We start from the raw sequence: 21,389 nt of genomic DNA on the forward strand, positions 1-21,389 counted from the left end.
GTGTCACCATGTGACAGGCCACATGGGCTTGATCTTTGCTTTTCTGTGTAAAAAATTGGCCAAACAAACCTGACGACCTTTACAGGTGCTCTAAGTTCAAGGTACGTACTTGTTAGATCCCAGTAAAATAAGTAGCTAACTTAACACAATCAAGAGGGCACTATCTGGTGCCCCCTTGTGTGTCCGGGTAAATCTAACAGGTAATGTCAGGGAGAGGTATCCAACAAAAAACTAAAGCAAAATCAGTCATTTTGAATCATAGATAGATATAGTTGGAGGATTCACTGTAGCGCCCTAGACAGGGAGCAAACACCAAATTAAACAAGTGTCAAATGATAAAATAACCCTCTTCATTTTATTGTTGTTGTTTTTTTCTAAATCAAATCATTACAAGATAAGCAATTAAGATACAATGTTTTGACTATTATAGAGTTAGGTCTGCCAGTAATGTTAGAAATGTAGTATTCTGCTTTTTTTTTAAACAAATCACTTTAAAACTCCTACTAAAGGATTATAGTTAATAAAACACATTGCAAATCATCCAAGGTCAATTCAAAAGTTTAAACTTCAGGCATAAATGTTGATTAGAGTATATAAAAAATGACTGCAAAAACTAGGATGACATGCAATGCAACCACAAGTGCAATATTTTGCATATTGCTACACATTAGCAGCAACATATAATTTCTATGGTCATTGTTGCAAAGCTTCAGTCTCTTCACCACAGGGGAAGTTTAATTAAATACACTCCTGCATTTTTGTGTGTTGTGGTTGGTCAGTGCCAATTTTAATTAGTGAATGGGAAGATCTAAATGTTGCTGCTAATTACCTACTGAGCACCTGATGCATATGCAACAATGGAAAAAAGGCAATTACAGGGAAAATGAACTGTACAGATGAGTCCATAATGAATGGATTTTCATCACAATGACTGTTTGTGTTACTGTTCCAAGGGCAAAAAAGTGCCTGACAGAAATGAAATCCTCACTGTTGAACAAGTATTCTGAATATCTATAAATTAGCTATCATTTATTCATCTTTTGTGGATATAAGTTGGAGGTTTTGATGCGCCACAACAAACAGATTAGACATGGATGGAACAAAACATTGTTTAATACATAGTTTTCAGCATTTAATATGGGGCTTATACGAAAGTTAGGAATGCACTGATCATGTTAAATCATTTCTATTCAAACATTTTTCTCCTGAAGACAAATCTCTGTGAGACTGAATACATTTTCACACAAAGCGTAAGGTAAACAGGCGTGCTAATGCGCACCTCGGTTTACTTCTCTGCTTTTTTTGCATTCACACTAACCCCACCTTGGCAGTAAACTCCCTCGGGAGTTGCTCATTTCACACTGCATCTATGCTTCCTGTTATCTAAAGCGGCGTAGCCAGTTTCCCTCTGCCACCCTCTTCTATAATGTGGGTGCTTTACTGGAAACGTGTAATCACATCACTGACTGCAGAATATTTTTATTAACTTGCAAAATGTTCTTACCTCTGCAAACGCACGGAGACTTACAAATGATCAGTTTAAAACCTTTTTGTTTGAAAAGCAGAAATCAAATGAGGATTTTATTTTTGTGCCAAACAAGCTAAGATCAGTGATACAGACATTGACTATGCGCCTGTTGCATTTTTGATGTAAGACATTTGCTGGTTACTTGGAGGATCTTCCATGGACCTTTTGCACCCAAAAGGAAGCAGTATATTAATAAAAAGTAAGCGTACAGTTTACACCGGCATAAAAAGTGCAAAAAGAACTCTAACACATGATCTATTTGCTCCACACCAATTTGTTTTTTTTTTCTTCAGAAAATCTCTTTCATGCACAAATGTGAAAGCTCACCTGAGCCAAACAAGTAAATTCCAAAATTTGAGGATCTCAGTTCACTTCCAAGTGAAGTTTGGTTTGGTTCAGTACAGTAAGAATGCACACAGACTCTACAGCAAAGTAGAAAGGGGCAGCAAACTTTGTTATTCACAAGTCCCGGAAAAATAAATCACCCCTATGAAAACATCTTCTGAGGCTTTTCCAGGCTCTTACTTTCCTTTCAAATCACAACATCAATTGCCCGGCTAAATTAATTTGACTATCAACTGTATTGAAGAAGACTGGTTGTACTGAAATTTCAAAGCAGAGCAGTGTAGACATGGTCAACTCAAACCACTTGGACAAAAAAAAGAAAAAAAAAGTCTTCTTCTTACGGGACAATAAAGTGTGTGTAAGGCACCAGGCTCGCGAGACTGTAAGTTACAGTAAATATGGAGCAAATGGGGTTAAAGAAAGGCCAAACTTGCCTCAGAGGCAAACTCCCCATGATTTGAACACCGCTGACCTAGATTAATACCAACTAGTGCAGCACCAGGACCATTAAACGCACCCTGGTTTCCTGTATCCTGGCTTTCTGTCTGTGTGTGAAATGATTCCATCTGTCAGTCTCAGCTGGATTGTGAGAACACGGCTGCCCACACAAAAACACATACACAGGAATAGGGACAGACACAGAGAAGCACAGACGTGTCGGCTGGGAACCGGGGGGGGACTTAGGTGTTTTTCTGGCTGCGTCCTACCTCGGGGGGGGGGGGGGGGGGCACTTTGATCACAAGAAAAGGTTTTCTAGATGAGGAGCCACACAGAGGATAGTGACTTTACAAGGCTTAATCCTCACAGCTTTGACTGGAACATTCTGCGTCCGTGTAGATTGAATGGGACTCCTTTCAGTGACAGCAGGTTTTTTTTTCTATCAATTTCAAGTCTGCTGAGAGGTCTCAGATTATCTTTAGCATCCTTGTGCAATCAATAGCATGTTTGTAATTATATCATGCATGCACATGGATGCCTTTCTTTCTTTTGTACAGGTATCTGACTGCCATTGCCCGTTGGTGCGTATGTATCCATGTTTGTATAGACTAGCAACCTGAACAGTTCAAGGAGGGCAACTGGTAATTAATTTAGGCCAAACAGAAGAAAGCTATGAAGAGACAGAACTCACCTCATGTCCCCCCATGAGCTGGTAGAAAAGAAAGGGAAAAAGGACAAGGACACAGAGGATTTAGAAGCATCGGTGATATTAAGGAGCAAAAAGAAAGTCTAGAAATAAAAAAGAAAAAGCTTAGACCAGGGAAAAAAATAGAAGCAATCTGGTGAAATGCAAGGGGGAAAAAAGGTAGTCTTTGAGTTATGTGAAATATTTTAACAGTTCAAGATACCCTTAAGGCTGTGAAGATCTGAAGGAGTATAAACATCGATTTAAAGGATCTCTTCAGTTGCTTGTGTGCTGTGAAACACTTTTATTTTGTGTATCTTTCTGGCATGAATAGGAATGCTTTTTCATTAAAAAATGAATGAAAATGCGGAATGATTAATGATATCAGTAAAGCCCGATGTCCTCTAAAAACGACACAAAAGTAATGATTTTGTTTAGCCTGCAAGCAAAAATGTGCCTAATAGAGTTATTCCATCAACTACTAATATCTTAATTATGCATATGGAGCTTATAAATAATAGTGAAAAAGATGCTTCCAAAAACACTAAATTACAAATTTTTCTAATCTCACATAGAACAATTTAGCAGCATGGGAGATCCTTTTGACCCGTGTATGGAAGCTTGTCTGAAGACAAAAACAACTAAAACTGCCACGGGCTTTTGAAACAAGCAAGGCAAATTCCACTCACATCAATGGAATATGGTTCAACATTAGAGTAATAAAAGAAATTAACCACAAAATTAAAAACTACTACCTTATTTTAAGAACAGCCCTTTTCAGTAGTGAAGTGCTTATGCAATCAACATATAAATCAGATGATTAAGCCGCGAAGAAAAGCTTTGCACCAATATGCAACACTTTACGTTATTAATGTATTGATAACAGTGCAAAGCCAATATATAAAGCCACTTTTCTCCACGTAAGAATCAGCCGATTCATTGAAGAGGTACAGCATATCAAAGATTGTGGGTCATTTAGATGTTACCAGTGACATCTCTGATGTTATAGGGCCAAATATATATGGCCAAATTCTTTTTACATTTAAATTTTTACATCTTGAGATTGTACACAACTGTACCTGACGTATTTGATTTACAAGAACAAGCCTTAGTGCACTTATTTGATCAACATCCAGCCTTTTATCTCTTTTATTTGCTCACATGTTGAATAATAGCAGTTGTGACTACCTCATTATTTTCTCTGAATTAAGCAACAATTACTCAGTTCTAACCAGTGTGTAATGTGACTACACCCTCATTTATTCTCTGCCACACTTGTGCTTTTTTTTCCTTCAATTTTTGATCATAAATACATCAAAAATGCTATAGATTATTGATGTGAATAAATGGTAATAGCTTGATTTATGGTTGACTGAGTTTTCTGACTGACCTAATCAGAATTCTATTTAAAGCTATAGCTGCTCCCGTTTGAGTCCTGATTTGGAAAAAAAAAAAAAGATTTATACTTTCTGGATTTATCCAACACCTTTAATGTAATCGACTTTTAAATACAAAGGGGAAATAATGAGAATATCTTGGAGCAGGAACTGTGTGCATTGCTAACTTTTTTCGTTCTTAATGGCACAGGTTAAGTCAGCATTCTGTAGTCCCTCAGGAAGCAAACTATTATTAGAGCACTTGGCAGCACATTTTGTCTCCAGCAGAGTTATCAGCCTGACACGCAGCGCTGGTTTTGGGTTAGATCAGGGTGGTAAATGAACAACCTAGTGTGGATGAAGATCTTCTAAGAAACAAACAAAAAAACCAAACAGTATGGGCTTTAAATTTACATATTACTAAGCATTACTTGGAACAAGTTGATTAGCTTTGACTTCAACAAATACAAAACCACTCAAACACCACTTCCTTAATGTTCCCCACAACACATCATGAGGAGTTCTCAGCCGTCTCACTACAGTTCGCTAAACAGCAACAAGTAGGTAAATGTGCTAGTGTGACACTGCATAAGTATGTGTGCTTGTGCACTGCTAATGAATAACAGCTCTAGCAATTAAGCTGATGTCCCGTGCTTTTGAAATAAAAATGAAGTGCAGCCACTCACTTAAACCTGTGGTTTACGAGTCAAATGTTTTCATGGGCATCTGCCAGATTTCCCATGTTGGACTTCCGCCAATGTTTATGCAAGCAAAGAGGTTATTGGATGCATGGAAGACCGGTATGAGAGCAATTTTCAGCTGATCTGGGGGGAGGTTGGGGGTTAAACCTACAGTCATTTACAATAACAAAACAAGATTGGCTTGTCCTTTTGAGTACAGAGGCTAAAACCTACCCGCATTAGCTCAGTGTAGCTCAGATAATTCAGTTAAAAGATAAAAATTCAGATAAAAAGATCTCCAATGTCCCATTAATAACCTATTCTGTGATGTTAATAGGAAACATACATATCCAACAGTACAAAACCCAAATAGAGTGACCCCAACTGATATAAAAAGAAATCCAACCATTTTGATGATTTTTGTTGACGTGGTTTTGGCCTCATAAAAATGCGCCAATAACTTGAAAAATGTGTGCACAGAAGTACACATGATAAAATGACTGAGAAATAAAAGAACAGGGTTCTGCAAACCAAAAACATGTGTTTCTGTACAAGGTGCAATCTCAGGCCGTCTCAGCATTACTCAGGTCATGCTAGCAGACTTTTTCCCCAGAGGGCACCGGGAACATAGTTGGCCTAATGTGTCGTTAAGTACTATGAGATTAAAACTAAAGGTTTGCATCCATAAAGGATGCAAACCTGAACGTGTCATGGTCTTCTTTGATTTTTCCACAAACTTTTTATTTGCTTTATAACGTTTGAAAGTTATTTTTTAATGTCTAATATAAAACATTAAGTTGTATCATATTTACACATTTTAAATATAAATACTTTAACTTGTTCTGTTTAATGACTGAATTTACTGTGGGTTTTGACAGAAAAGCTACAACCTTTTGGCATTTTGTTAATCAAAAAATAAACAAAAAACTATATGAAATAGATTCTGGGCTGCACGGTGGCGCAGTGGTTAGCGCTCTTGCCTCAAAGCAAGAAGGCCTCCGGTTCAAGTCCCGGCTGGGGGACATGTAAAACACAACATCAATGGGGGGGCCTTTCTGTATGGAGTTTGCATGTTCTCCCCGTGCATGCGTGGGGTTTCTCCGGGATCTCCGGCTTCCTCCCACCGTCCAAAAACATGCTTCATAGGTTGATTGGCAACTCTAAATTGTCCATAGGTGTGAGTGTGAGAGTGAATGGATGTGTGATTGAGGATATTCCACCCTGCGACAGACTGGCGACCAGTCCAGGGCATCCCTTGCCTACGCCCAAGTGGCCGGATAGGCTCCGGCAACCCCGTGACCCCGAAAGGGAATAAAACGGTTAAGAAGATGAATGAATGAATGAAATAGATTCTATTTTACTCTTTGCTGTCATGAGATAAAATGCATAAAAATCTGAACACTAAAATAAAAAATTCTGCCGTGCACACACATTCTTATGCAAGTTGGAGTGAGCAGAAAACGGAAAAGTTTGTTTTTTAGAACTTAGAGTGAGCAAATTTTCTATTATAAGTGTTTGTATTGAGGATAACAAAGACACACAACATCTCTGTTGTAATTTAGATTTGACCTTTTTTATATTGATATTGACCTGGATTCACGGCAAAACTTTTTTCTTTTTTTCATTTGCATTTCACCACCTTTATAATCCTCTAGTAATTTAAGATAATTAGTGTATCAATGATGACAAAATTAGATAGTGAACCAAAACCCTTGAATAAACTGTAATTGCCCTCCACATCTCTACAACTAAATAATAATTTCAAAACGACCAATTAACTGCCAAATATGCATACAAATATATTAAAATTCTCTCCATTTAACAGTAATAAAATAAAAAAAGATTATGTTTACAATGCTGCCCATTTCTTCCTCCATTGCATTTTTCAGAACTCTGACACTAAATTGGAAAAAACAGCAAATTTTTGTCAAAGGATGTCTCCGAATCCTTTCAGCTCTCACTACATAGTGCACTATATGGCACCATCTCCATCTTCCTCCGCTTGTCCGGGACCGGGTCGCAGGGCCAGCAGTCTAAGCAAAGATGCCCAGACTTCCCTCGCCCCAACCACTTCCTCCAGCTCCTCTGGGGGGACCCTGAGGTGTTCCCAGGCCAGCTGACAGACATTGTCTCGCCAGAGTGTCCTGGGTCTTCCCTAGGGGCCTCTGCCCAGTGGGACATGCCCGGAACGTCCAGGAGGGATCCGGACTAGATGCCTGAGCCGCCTCAACTGGCTCCTCTTGATGGGGAGGAGAAGCGGTTCTACTCTCTGCGGGTGACCGAGCCCCTCACCCTATCTCTAAGGGATCGCCCACCCACCCTACGGAGGAAGCTCATTTCAGCCGCTTGTATTCTGGACCTCGTTCTTTCCGTCATGACCCAGAGCTCATGACCATAGGTGAGTACTGGAACGGAGATCGACCGGTAAATTGAGAGCTTTGCTTTCTGGCTCAACTCTCTCTCTCTCTCTCTCTCACCACAACGGACCGACACAGCGACCGCATAACTACAAACGCTGCTCCGATCCGGCTGTCAATCTCACGCTCCGGTCTTCCCTTACTCGTGAACGAGACCCCAAAATACTATGTAACATGCTCGCCATTTTGTATTGCTGCCCGAATCTACAATTCTCAAATCGGGTGCCCTAGAAGTCTGAGTGAAAAACCAGTATGCATTGATGCTCATTAGGTATATATAGACCAATTGCATTGGGATAGATCAATTTTGTCAAAAAATTGTATTCTTATAATTGTTTTTACAAACCATGGAAATTCTAAGCTTAAGAACCCAGTGGATTCATAGTCTTCGAAAAATGGTCGTCTTTAATCGGTTTTTACTTTGTGAAATTCGTGACGTCAAATTAGCTGTTTACAAAAAGTGCTTTTAAAATCCAGGCACTACATAGTCCCGCACTATATAGGTTTTTTTCAGGGAGAAGAGAGGAAATTCGGACATAGCCAAAGTTCACGAAGACCAGAGGCGGCCAAACAAAGATCTCCAGTGCCTTTCTACAGGGCTGCCTGAGCAGAACCCTAGGGGCAAGGGACACTTTTCAGACCTTTAAACTTGTAAAACAATATGTTAAACTTTACCACAACTATTGATAAAAAAAATTAAATTAAAATAATATCTGAATTTAAAAAAAAACAAAAAAAAACTTTAAGTTGAAGCACTTTTTTGAGTTCATGTGCTGGGATTATATCTATCTTGCTACAAAGAAAACTACTCTGAAAAAGAAAACTCTACAAAGAGACTTCACATTATCAGTTAATAAAAGAGCAGATGCATCTTTCATCGCTATTAGAGGCAGCACTCAGACAGTGTGCATGAATACTGAAAGTGTACACACTACAATTCTCCAGATTGAAACATCCTATTAGCAAGCACATTCACGGGGCCATTAGCATTTAAATATGCAGGAGCTGTTCTGCTTTCAAATGACATTTTTACTCTGCTGCAAGGAGACTTCTCTGGTTGTCATAAACAACTTTCTTCTTCTTCTTCCTCCTCTTTTTTTTTTTTTTTTTTAAATTTAAGGACCTTTTCAAATGCCAGGGCCAATCAAATATAACATGAAACGTCTCTGGATCCAAAAAAACCCCACAGCTTTGAGGGCAGAGGGAAAAAAAGCCACTTATCATGTATATTCATGTGGTTGGAAGGTTCACTGACTACTGTCTGAGAATTACGGGTATAGTGGCAAAACGGTTTGTGTGCAAAAAGAGAAAAGTAAGCTTTTACCCCCCATCTCCCACCCAACCTTAGCCATGTCCAAATGTCAATGTCACAGAACCACAATGGCCAAATCTCACAGTAACTCCCAAATCCCCAACTCCATCTCTTTTTTCCTCTCCCTCTTCCTCTCTGTCAGCGAATTTAAGGAGAAAAGTTTTCTCTGTGAAGCGGTGCTCAGCAGAATAGCAAACAAATACAGCCATCGCTCCCCTGGCCAGGGTCCACTTCAGCATTTTAGGCGTTTCTTTCAGTTCGCAGCTTGCCTAACATCAGCAAGATGGATCTTCCTGACACAAGTCTATGTCAGCTGGAAAGGAATAGGGGGCTCTGGCGAGGCACAAAGGAACCCTTCCTCCTTTTCTGGTCACCTCCCTTCTAAAAGGGAGGAACAGCAAAGCAACAAAAAGAGGAAGCAAAAAAATGTCCATGTTTGAGCCTCTGCATGTGTGTAAATCATCCTCTGAAAACTTCCCCAGCTCGGGCAGAGAAAGCAGATACCTTCCCACTTGTACTTTCATCTCCATCTGTTCCTGTCTTCCTCTATCTTTCGCTTCCTGTCTCTCTTCATTAGTCTCCTTCTCTTTGGCTTTCTGCATAGCATAGTCATTCGCATTATTAGCTGTCAGCACTGACGACGGCTGCGGCAGCAGCAGAGCTGTATTCATAACGACTCTCGGAGAAAGCTGCTTCTCTGCCGCTGCCAGCAGAGCATGCAGCCAGAACAAGCTTCTATGAGCAGAACCCAGCAGAACCTCAGACGCGTACCGATCCCGCCTTTCACTCCCCCTGAACTGTAGGAAAGGTTCATGTTTAGAGTTCTAAGTATGAGATGGAGCAGGAGTTTTCAACCTTTTTTTTTTTTTACTTTTTACCTTTTGAAAGAACACCCTTAACCAGCGCGGAAAGCTTTTTTTTGTTTGTTTGTTTGTCTGTTAAAAGTGGTTTATAAAGATTGAACGCTTCACAGGATTTAATTAAAATCAACAAAAGCATAAACGCACAGAAATACAATATAGCACAATATAATCCAATCCACAATATATAAAAAAAAAAAAAAATCATTCAAGCTGCCCTCAATCGACTTTCTTTAGTACAAGAAATGAAAAGAAAACGGAGGAATTAAAGCTCATGTAAACAAACAACATAACCTCAGATAAAGATAATTATGAACCAGGGCTAAATAATCATGACTCCATTGTTATGGGGGAGGAAAGTTTGATGGACCCATTTATAATGTGTGACTTTTGAATTTGTATTAATGCATTTAATTATTATTTATATATATATACTGGTCTCAAAGCCATTAAGACTGAAAGATAGTTAAGACACTGACATGTATGAATGTCAGTGTGGAGATCTAATGTCCCCTTTTTTATCTCTCTGAAGAAACGGAACAATCTGGACTAATATCTAATCTACATCTAATAAATCATGACGAACATGTGGAACTCTGGGAATGTTGTAAACTAGTGAAACTTTACTTCAAAGCAGAAGAAGTATTGCAGATGTATCAATTGAGCATCAATGACAAAAACTGAAGTCACTTCCAGGTTCACATTTCGTATTTGATTTACAAATTAACACAAATAAAGTTGAAATAGGGGTTTTTATTTTTAAATTCCATCCAAAAATCCTTTTTTCTTTTGTTTTGTTGACATAAATATGAGGAATTCTGAGGCAAAAATGAACAAAAAGCCATTTTTATGCAAGGATTTTTTTAGGAAAACAGCTTACTTGCTTTTTTTAATTGTTTCTCTGTAAATAATAAAATAGCTTTTATGCAATCAAATCAAATTGATTTATTAAACCTAGTGCTATAACTAATTCATGTTTTAGATAAATGATTATTTATGCACCTACAGATGTTATTTGTTAATTAACTTTAATCGCTTTTCTACAAACTAGAATGTGATAGATGAAACTATTATCTACATTATAAAATGTCTTTGTATTGACAGGGAATATAAAGCTTCCTTTACTATTTTTACACAGACTGGAAGTTTCAATAAAAATCCTAGAGTTTCAGGGAATCCATACAAATTAACATGTTATACAAGCAGCATTGCAGCTGCTTTAGATTTTATTTGCCACAACCAGTGGGATGATACAAATATTTCTATTTGTGTTTGAGAGTTTCAGGCAAAAAGAAATGTAAAATGAATCTATCATATACAGCTAGGCAGCTGTATTTGAATGACACCTATTTTTGCACAGAAAAGCGGAAAAGATTTGGCAGCATCAAAATATTTCGATAAAATAAAATGATTTTTTTTTAAAAAACACCCAAAGAAAAAATGTAACAGCTATGATGGATAGCAGGCGGTTTTAGGTTTGGACTTAAAAACTTAATCTGATCATCTTTTGATCTATTTTAAAAGTGTTCCCAGTGGTTTTAAATATAATTATGCTATTTTTGGAAAAAAAAAAAAAAAAGAAATGTCGTTTTCTGGGACATAGTTTCTGCAGAGTGGCACTTCTTAATTAGAAATTCGCTTTGGAGCAACCCCACCCCCCTTTCCCCTCCCCATTGCTGAGAGAGCTTGCTTATACAAACATAGGTCACAAAAAAGCTTTTGTTAAATCCAATTTTTTTTTCATCTGTTCCTGATTCAAAATGTTTGAAATAAAGAAAACTCAGAAATGCAACTCTGAGCTTTTTCCGTCATCAGAAAAGTACCAAAAATGCCCCCCCCTCCCAAAAAAAAAGCATTTAATTGGAGTGGGTTTTTAAACTGGACTAAAGTTGGGGCAGGGTTTTGTTGATCAGGAAGCTTGTTGTACATGTTGTATAGTTGCTTAAAGTAGATTTATCCCAGCAATCGATTCTATATTTTTTTATGGCAAACAAAGTGTCTAAACACCGAAAAACATAACCCAAAACTGTTAAAAGAAGCTTGTACTGCACCATTGTGGGGGAATTAAAAGTCAAGGGGGGGGGGGGGGGGGGGGCAAAAAAGATCAGCGAGAGCAGGAAAACATGACCTGGCTGCATCAAGAACAAATATGGATTTGTGTCTCACACTGTATATATGGCACATCAGCCGCCACAGACAAGAACGAAAGCTGGCACACGCGCACACACACACACACACACACACACACACACACACACACGGGGCAGCCTGCCTCTTTTAAGTACTCTGGGCAAACAAGTCTTATCAGTGAGGAGAATCAGACACCTGCTGCTTCTGTCTTCTGCACTACAAATCCACTCTCTTAAAACTATCCTTGACAACCACGAACAAAGACGCTCTGAAGCATCAGAGACACAACAGAGCATGCTACGGCAAGCCAGGAACAGGTGCAGACAATCTGCAGAGACCACCAATTAAACTAAACACAGAGTAGATTTGTTCAATGTCTGCTCTTTGAGATAAAAGTATTAACAGATGCTCAAAGATCACAGCGACGCCTGTGAAGCACGCACACCTCTGTTTGCAAGGCGAGGCACAATTCTTCATTTCAGCCTTTGAAATCAGTGCCAACAGAAATTTAGGAGTGCTTCCATTGACTTTCTTATATGTAAACAATACGCAAAACAAACAAACACAAAACAGAGACGAGAGCTGATTAGCTGAGGAACGAAATCCTTGAGAAATCTTCAAAAATTCTTCCCTTGTGATTGTAGGAAACCTCCTCCTCCTCCATGCTGAACTTTTTTCAGTCACATGACAATAACATTGTAGCAAAGGAAACTTTAACAAAGTAGAAAATGATGGAAATCCTGTCCAAGTCAAAAAGAGTATTGGGCACTGAAACCAAGATGAACATTTGTTATTGCGACATAAAAGGCAACCAATGAGAAATCAACATGTTCTTCATTTTTGTGTCTACGGCTAAAAAGACAAAAACAAATTAAGCAGAAATAAACAGCTTCTGTCCATAATTAAAAAAAAACCCACAAAGCAAATTGTTGGTGGAGTGACAGATGACACCTGTGCTCTCAGAATCCATTATTTCTCCTTGCTTTGGTGCGCTTGTTCCCCAGGTTGCCTCTCAGCCATCCAGCCCGGTATAAATACAGCAGAGGCTCACTAATGCGTTCCTACGCAAACTCAGTGCGGCAGATCAGCCATGTACAACGCTGCGCCTTACAAGCACAAATCATGTTCATAAACACAACACACTGACTCCTCCAGCCACCAGGGAATATCTGCTGAGGCAAATGAGACGCCGGATTTTCAACACAAACACAGCACCAAGACTTACGACTACTGTGGTAGCTTACATAAGGCACAAGCTGTGCACACATCAGATATATTCAAGCTTTAATTTTGCTTTTTTTTTTAAATGCCATTTCTCTCCTTAGTGATACATGGAAAGCCACGATCAGAGCTGCCATGTGAGTTGCAATGCTGTCTGTGATGCATTTGCCATGAGAGATCTACACACACTGGGCACAAAGACAGGAAAGGAAGTTCAACTCCAAGAAGAGATTGTAAATGCTGGGGAGGGATGGGGAAGCAAGCACAGTGTTGCAGGTTGCACTTAAAAGAAAAAAAAAGTCAAAAAGACCAACACATGAATCTAAAACATCACAAAAATCAAAGGAGGTATTTCATCTGAAATGCAGGCACTGTGATCTGGCCTGCACAGAAGTAACAAAAGCCTTTTTTTTTTTCCTCTGTAAGCAAGCTCCACACAAGTTCCCCTGCCTGTTGTGACAATGCCCACGGGGGTAGAGCAGATGTCCGTTGCCAGCAGCACATCTGCATACAGCCTTTCTCCCCACCCCTTGACTGGCCAGACAATGGAGCCGCCCCCTCCTCCTCCACTTAAAGCTTTCTTCCACTGAAGCTTCCAACTGCGGTTTCAAAAAAAAAAAAAAAAAAAGGGGGGGGGGGGGGGGGGGAGTGGAAGAGCTGTTTTTTTTTGTTGAGTGTCCACTCTGCCTGTCAAAACTACTAAACGTCATTAATATTTTTTAAATATAAAATAAAAATATATATTTAATCTTTAGGCATCTAATTGGGCAACTAATTAAGCCGTGATTCATTAGTTTCAATTGATCAAACGATACGTCATCAGTGTTTTTCAAACAAGCTAGCAACTGCTTACGTCAAAAACTAATAAACTTTTTTATTATTAATAATAATAAAGTCTTTGACTTGTCAATTGTATTGTAAACATTTTGAGCATTTTTTTAAGAAAGTAAAACAATGTATATTAATATTAAATGTAAGGAGTTGACGTCGTGAGAAACTTAATAAAGGCTGTTCTCGGATGACTGTAAAATAGAGTCATGGCTAATGTCCACTCCCACCCTCCCTGTCCCTCCTCGCTGATGGCGCAGGGACACATGGACAGCGATGCGAGTATAGCTCTCCAAACTATACCCGGTGGAGGAGGCGCACACACGGTCATATTTTTCACCACCTTTTGCAATAATCTGAAATCCTACCTCAACTGGACGTTTACTGAGAGTTCAAACGTCGGCTTTAGGGGCTCCAAAAATAGCATCGCAGGCTACGCATTTCAAATTCGCTTGTTATCTCGGATTTAGATAATGATCCACCTTTGGATGAAATTCAAACTTAATCCTGAACGCAACGGGACAATCTCCGGCGCTGGGAAGCGGTGGCTGGTGTCGGTTTTTACGGGGACAAGTAGCCTCGGCTATCGGTGTGCCTGGTTATCCGGCTGTTTACTTAAACGCTTCATAAACACTCCTATTCTTTTCCTCCTGCCAGAATTGAGAGGTGTGTATCAGTTTGCTTTTCCTTTTTTTTTCTCTAGCTCTTTGAGTGAGGCGGAGCCTTTGCCCACTTCTCCCTCACACACACGCGCCATGTGCGCGCGCGCGCACAGATGAGACACTTCTTGCTCTTGATGGAGATGGGACACTGGGAATTTTCTAGAAATGCGTCTTCTGATCATGATATATATATATATATATATATATATATATATATATATATATATATATATATATATATATATATATATATATATATATATATATATGTATTATTTGCATTTCTGAGTCTCTCCTTGTGAATCAGAAGTAGACAAAAAGATCTCTTGGAACTGTGACATAGGTGGCACAGTCTGCAGGCCACAAGCTTTCTGGTCCACTCCATTCTGATGCATCCACTTGCAGACAAATACTGTATTTGTTTTCCTTGCCTAAGCTGGCATCTGGCTCAAAACTGTGCAGCCGACTTGCTTCAATATTGCTTCCCATTTTTGTTGCACCTGTAATGTTAGGATGGGGTTGTAAGGGGCTATAAACTAGTGGGGAAGAGTTTAAACAATGTGATGATGGGAAATGAGGGAGGGCTAACTCCACGAAACAACTCAGAGGCAAATATCTGATGAACTACTGCAGCTCTGTAGAAACTATGTCCTAGTTATCGATAAAAGTTTTTAATTCTTGCCTTAAAATGGCAAAATTATGATAAAAAGACCATTTGATTTGAAAAAAAAGAATAAATTAGAATTAATAAGATTTTCTACCCACTCCTTTTTCAAGCACTTTGTGTTTATCATGTTTTTTTTTCTGACTATTTCATCTTGTGTTGAAAAAATAAAAGGAAATGAATCAATGAATCTGCCTGGTTCTTTTTTGCACATCTTTAGAAATTTATGGTGCAATGTCTCAGGGTTCACATTTTTACAGGTTTACACTCATTCATTCGACTGATTTAATGCATGACGTTATCTAAAGACAAAAAGCTGAAAATCTTAAAAAGTGTCACATAGGAATATTTTAAAGAAACATCAACAAAGACTTTATATACGTATTTCTCTAGTATCAGATATTTAACAGTCTTCTTAATAGGGTTTTTAACCAACCGTAGCTCACAGTATTTCTTTATCCTGTAAACACAGAAATTTTGTAAAACCAATGTCAGGGATTAGGAGAATGTACTTTATAATAAAGCATTATTCTGTTTTTTTTTTTTTTTTACAGGAGTGATCTTTTACATTCTTTTGCAAAAAAAATAATAAAAGTTTTAAGACATAATTATGTTATTTGTCTCAACTGTTTTGAGATTTTTAGTTTAGCTGTGAGTTTTTTAGTGTTTAGTTGCATGTGTGTGGTCCTGGACCTCAGGGCTGTTGGCTCTGTTCTCGGAGCATCCTTTACTGTGGTCATGTTGTTCCCAGCACAATGTAACTACTGGGCATGAACCCAAACACTCCAAATACTGACACAAGCCAACAAGGCACATCCATGGAAGCATATGGATGGAGGATGGGTAAGGAGGTAAAGATAGACAAACCTGTTTATATTATAGCTTTGAATCTGAAAGTCAACAAGTATCATGAAAAAGTATCTTTAATTGTTTTTTTTGTTTTATTTACATACATTGCTCGTTTAAGTATTTAAATAAGGCATTTATTCAAAATATTCTGTAAACTGATGCTGCTGTTAAAGTACATGTAAAATTCTCACTGTTTTCTTTTACGATTTGGTTTTGTAATTTTCCTAGCTGTTAGAGGATGTGCATGAACGTGCTCGTAATCAGTCCAATGTACAGTGAGTATTTTAGAGGACTGGCAGTGTGCGGCCGCATATTTCTGCACAGACATTATTTCTTCCGTCAGTTCCTCCTGGCAGAGATCTGAGAGTTTGACCTTTTTAAAATGCAAAGCAATTCTTCTACTCCACAGAGTGAATGGGGGGCTCATGACTGCGCTACTAAATTTGAAGGACTTAATGCAATAACTTGCAGAGGGGAAGAGCTGCTCTGCACCTGCCGAAGTCTTGACTTGGATATGGAGATACAATAACACCTCCAAGGGTTATGATAATCCCACGCCGTTCCACGCTTTACTTCATTCAAATGGAAAGTTCACTGAATCCTTGAATCAATCTCTTGTGCTCGCCCTTTGTATTCACAGCCATGCGAAAAGTAAACTGATACCGTCTGTCCATACATACGACATCAACTAGTCATACAGTCTTAGACTTCAAAAATAGCTTTTTAGAAATCCTTGTGTAAACCAGTGAGTAATTTTACATCCACATTTCACATCTTTAAAAGGAATAAAGTATGCAGATCTCATGAATTAATACTTTAACAACTTGTAGTGCACGCCTCATTGCAATGGATATATGTTAATTTACAATTAATAATAACCTAATAATTAAGCCTCTACTGCTAAAGGATCATAGTGCAGCTTTTGCTTTCAACATTTGCTTCAACCAAAGCCTCATTATAACATACAACATCAAATTAATTTGCTCCAAAGGTTTCCCCATATTTCTTGCAAACTTTCACCCATAATCTTACTTATATGTTGCTGCAGTTTGTTCAACTGTTTTTAACGTCCTGTTTTTGCTTCCTCCTACAGCAGGAAATAGAAAACTGAATGGTTTTGTGAAATGTTCAATCCGTTTTCAGAGCTGACTAAATCATAGATATGGTTAGAAAGCAGGAAGTTCTGTAGTCGCATCTAAAAATAACAACGTCTCCCCTCAGAGGGCTGCTTACTGCTGGTGCAAAACAGCGTTTGAGCAAAACAGAATTTAAGTCAAATGTCACTTTGTTTTAGCTGCACTTGTCTCTAACAATTAGAAGGCTGTGTCAGAAGTGATTAACTTCCCTTGTTGGCATATGTGTAATCAGATTTCCTGAATTAATGGTCCTCTCTTCTACTTGTGTAAAAGGCGATGCAAAAGAAAGACCCCAGAGCTGTTTAGTCAGCCTCCTGATTGAAAAGGATTTATGCATTTCACCTAACAGTAGGATGCAGATGGTTATGGAGCAGTGCTGATGGAGATAAGAGGTTGATCTTATGAAGCACTGTCGAAACACTTAGTAAGGTTAAGCAGAAGTGGGAATCCAGACTACAGTGTAACTCTAAAAACAGATTTCTTTGTATTTAATTTAACATTATTACAAGGAAAAATTGCCCAGATGGATTAATTTACCAAATGTAATCCATCCAAATATTTAGCGAAAACCTAAGCACTGAAAGTTCCCTCATAACACTAACTATGTTTCATAAAATGCTGGAAAACACTGACATCCCAATTCCATTCTATTTAGAAAAGTTTGATTTCCACTCATTTGATTATTTAAAAAAGTCGTTTTAGATTACTACTGATTTAAACTTTTAATAACAAACATAGGAATTCTTACATTAAAGAACTGCTGCTTTTTGCCTGAGGAAATACAAAAAAAGGCTTTGCATTGATAATTGATTAATGAATTGGATGAACCTAGATTCCAAATGAACACTGATTGAGTTTGATCATGGATTTTTTTAAAACCCCGCTCTAGTCTTTTATCAATTTTCTTTAAGCTTTTAGGAGAAAAAGAAGAAAACACATGATCATTTTACTGGCTTGAAGTGAAAAAGAAACAGTAAACAATAATTTATGTTCTTTTAAAAGAATTCATTAGACCAAAGACAATCATTTATACTTTATTCTGCCTTTTAATCAAGGCTGCCGCAACAATTTCTACAAATTTGTTGCAATTTCCTTTACATAAACAATGCATTATTAATTCATCTGCATAAACCATTATCGTGTTACGTCTCTGGTGGCACATTGAAACAGACTGCTGCTTTCAGGGCTTGTGTTTACAACCAGCCTAATGCAATTGTTCTCACTACCTACACACAAATGAACATGTAAAATGTATCCGAGGTTGGGGGGAAAAACAAAACAAAAAAAACCTTCAGATATTTAATTTAGTTCCGCGGCAGATCCTCTGAGACAATCTGTACTAAGAGTCAGGCTTTCCGGTTGCAAGGTGGACCGGACTGCAGAAAAAAAAAAAACAACAAAACAAACTCTCCACTTATACACATATGTACAGTGCAGGGAATCACAAATGCACAACCTCGCCAAGATTTAGCAAGGCAACTCTTATCTCAGATGAGCAAACTCATGGAGTAATGGGATTGTTCTCAGGATATTATCTAGTCCTCTGTGGAAATGAGATAGCCAGTCACCTTTATCACCGTCCTCAGACTCTGGACAACCCCTGACCGTTACTGCAACACAGACCACAAAGCTGCCAAGAGAATCCAGCCAGCTGGATGTAAGACAACAGAGATATGGGAGATCTTAAGCAAAGTGACTGACAGACATATCATGGCTTAGACATGATTTCATCAAGCCACAGGTTGACTTGAAAATCCTTTTGGAATTTGTGCAGTCTTGATAGTTTGAAAGGAATGTTGTCTGACAGTTTAAAAGAAAAATCCAAGCTCTGGAGGTCTTATTAAGAAGGCACAAGAAGAGAGCAAAATCAAGAATGCAAGAATTTTTTTTTTATAATTGGCAAAAGAGTAAACAGAAAGAAACATCTTTGCGATCTGAAATCTAACCACAGCATCTCCATAGCAACTCTCTTTCAAGTCACATCTTTAATGAATAGGTAATGGACAAAATGCAAAATATAAAATCCAGTAATGCCAAAGCAGATTTCAAAGCCAACACCAGGACAAGAAAAGAAAAAAAAAAGGAAAGTTGGTTTTTACTACACAACAAAGCAATTTTTGCTGCACACATTATAATGTCAAAACAGCACAGCAGCCTTTTTTGGAAAGAAAACACACATGATGTACCATGGCAACACAAATCTTCCTTGTGTCGCTGTTGTTTTGACTGTCTGGCAAATCCACCTCTTGTTTTTTTTAAAGCCCTCTTTTTTTTTTTTTTTTTTTTTTGCTCTCTAACAGGTGCAAAACCTCTCAACTCAACACATCAAAGAGGCACATGCACCTGCAAATAAATCACAGCAACTGGGAAGAATCCAGACTAAAGCCTGCTAACAAAAAAAAAAAAAAAACTGGTAGTATTCAAAGTGTCTGATTTAATATTCATGAGGTGTAAGGCTTTGGTGGTTGAATGCTTGTTTACTGATACGTGTCTTTTGTCCTTGAGAGCAGGCTTGATATTCTACCACAGAAACTGTATTCAACATATCTTTGTGTTACAAACGTGTGCACTTCTTGCAGAACGCGCCGACAGCTGATGCACCATTTCAGCATCCTCTGTTGTAAACTGTGGAGGATCAGAACCCCTCGCTAATCATCTAAGCGAGCTGGAGGGTTTTTGATCACAGAGTGCTCGTGTGTGTGGAGTAGCGCACAGTTCTTTATGGAGTTGCCCATCCGGTTTTTTAGATGAACCCCAGAAAGATGAGGATAAAACAGATGATTTACAGCTCCATTGCAGTTTGTGGTGATGGGAGCAATTGTGTCAAAATAAAATCATACAATGGAAAACTAAATTAAAGGACAAGCTGTAAGATTTATTACTTAAAAAGAAAAGAAAAATCCACAAGGATGAGCTAATTACAACAGCAGAATGCATGATTGTCAGAAAAGCCCATTTCCCCAGTGACTACTTACTGACACAAAGCTGGTCCAGATGTACTCTGGAGAAAACATCAGCTTTGCAGAAAGAGAATAAGGATGTTGTCTATTACTCTATTTCCTAGTTCATCTTCAAATAGGAACAAACCTTTATTTTATCCTCTGGGCTGAGCCTGAAACAAACCCACCCACAGTTTGTCAAACCAAGTTTCTTTCAAACAGTCTAATTGAATTGGTTCCTGTTGGTTTATGGTGGATTAAAATATCTGGACTCTTTTATGATTATATTTTTTCCCACTCTCTCCAAGCACGCACGTTACACGCCAGATTTGATTATTACATTGCTCACACAACTTGAAGACTCAGAGGATCAACAGTCCCATTGCTAACTCATGATAATCTGGTGCCCCCATCTGGAAAGAGCCAGAACTACTACTGTTTTACCAATGGCAAAAGTTGTCTGAATAATCTGCACAGTTAGGTCTAAGTCCAAGAGCAGATTGTCAAAAAAGAAGACAGACTGAAAGAAGGTTTGAAATGCGGAGGAGTCACTGAATGTTTTAAAGCATTTTAAATGTTTTTTGTTTTACTACATAGACTGATGAATCAAAATCCTGGACTTTGTTAGACAAAACTGAATGGGATAAAACAAGACTTTAAGGCACTTAATGGTCTCAGATCATTTTATCTTCAATATGACAAAGTTTCAAAACTGTGAATTTAAAATCCGTTGACTAGTATTTAAATATTTTGTTTTGTCTCAAATGTGGACAACAATTTATATAGAGTAACTTATGCCCATAAAAAGTTTCTAAAGAGAAAAAAATGTTTGTCTCACCATCATTCTGTCAACTACAAATACTATGTATTAAATTATGTAAATGTCAAGTTTTACATATAAGTAGATGGAGAATTTAGTCCATTTAGTTTCTTATAATATAATAATATAATAATAATATTATAATAATATAATAAAGAAATGCAACTTTTAATGAGCTTAAGAAAACCCATAATTGTATCTTAGCCCAAAGTATCTCAAAAGGCTTGAAATGAACAATGTGACTTTTTTACAGGTCAATAAAAGAATGACATGTGTCTTACTACTTTTAAACTAAGTTTGAGGTGTTAAAGTGGATTTAATCATGTAAAAATAGATTTGTACTGTTTAAGCATTCCCTGTATAAAGTTATGGTAAAAATCAGGTAAAGTCTTAAGAAATGTCCACATTTTAATGCATAAATAATGTTTTGCCCTAATAGAAATAACAGAATGACATTTCTTAAATGTCTTTAAGATTAATTCACACAATATTAGTCAGA

At 37.9% G+C, this 21,389-nt stretch overlaps 1 protein-coding gene across 4 annotated transcripts in view; it reads right to left on the minus strand.

Annotated features, from left to right (window-relative positions):
• ctbp2a (C-terminal binding protein 2a) overlaps window positions 1-14,533 on the minus strand; it is a 65,869-nt gene extending 51,336 nt beyond the window's left edge. The window contains exon 1 of one of the 4 annotated variants that reach the window (XM_011484385.4): window positions 14,189-14,533. The gene's annotated coding sequence lies outside the window, so the exon portion shown is untranslated. The remainder of the gene's footprint in view (window positions 1-14,188) is intronic. The other 3 variants (XM_011484383.4, XM_078932182.1, XM_011484384.4) reach the window with 3 other exon arrangements.
• Between the last annotated feature and the right edge of the window lie 6,856 nt (window positions 14,534-21,389).

The sequence above is a fragment of the Oryzias latipes genome, chromosome 15 (assembly GCF_053564925.1).
Source record: "Oryzias latipes strain Hd-rR chromosome 15, Olatipes_Hd-rR_3.1".
Lineage (NCBI taxonomy): Eukaryota > Metazoa > Chordata > Actinopteri > Beloniformes > Adrianichthyidae > Oryzias > Oryzias latipes.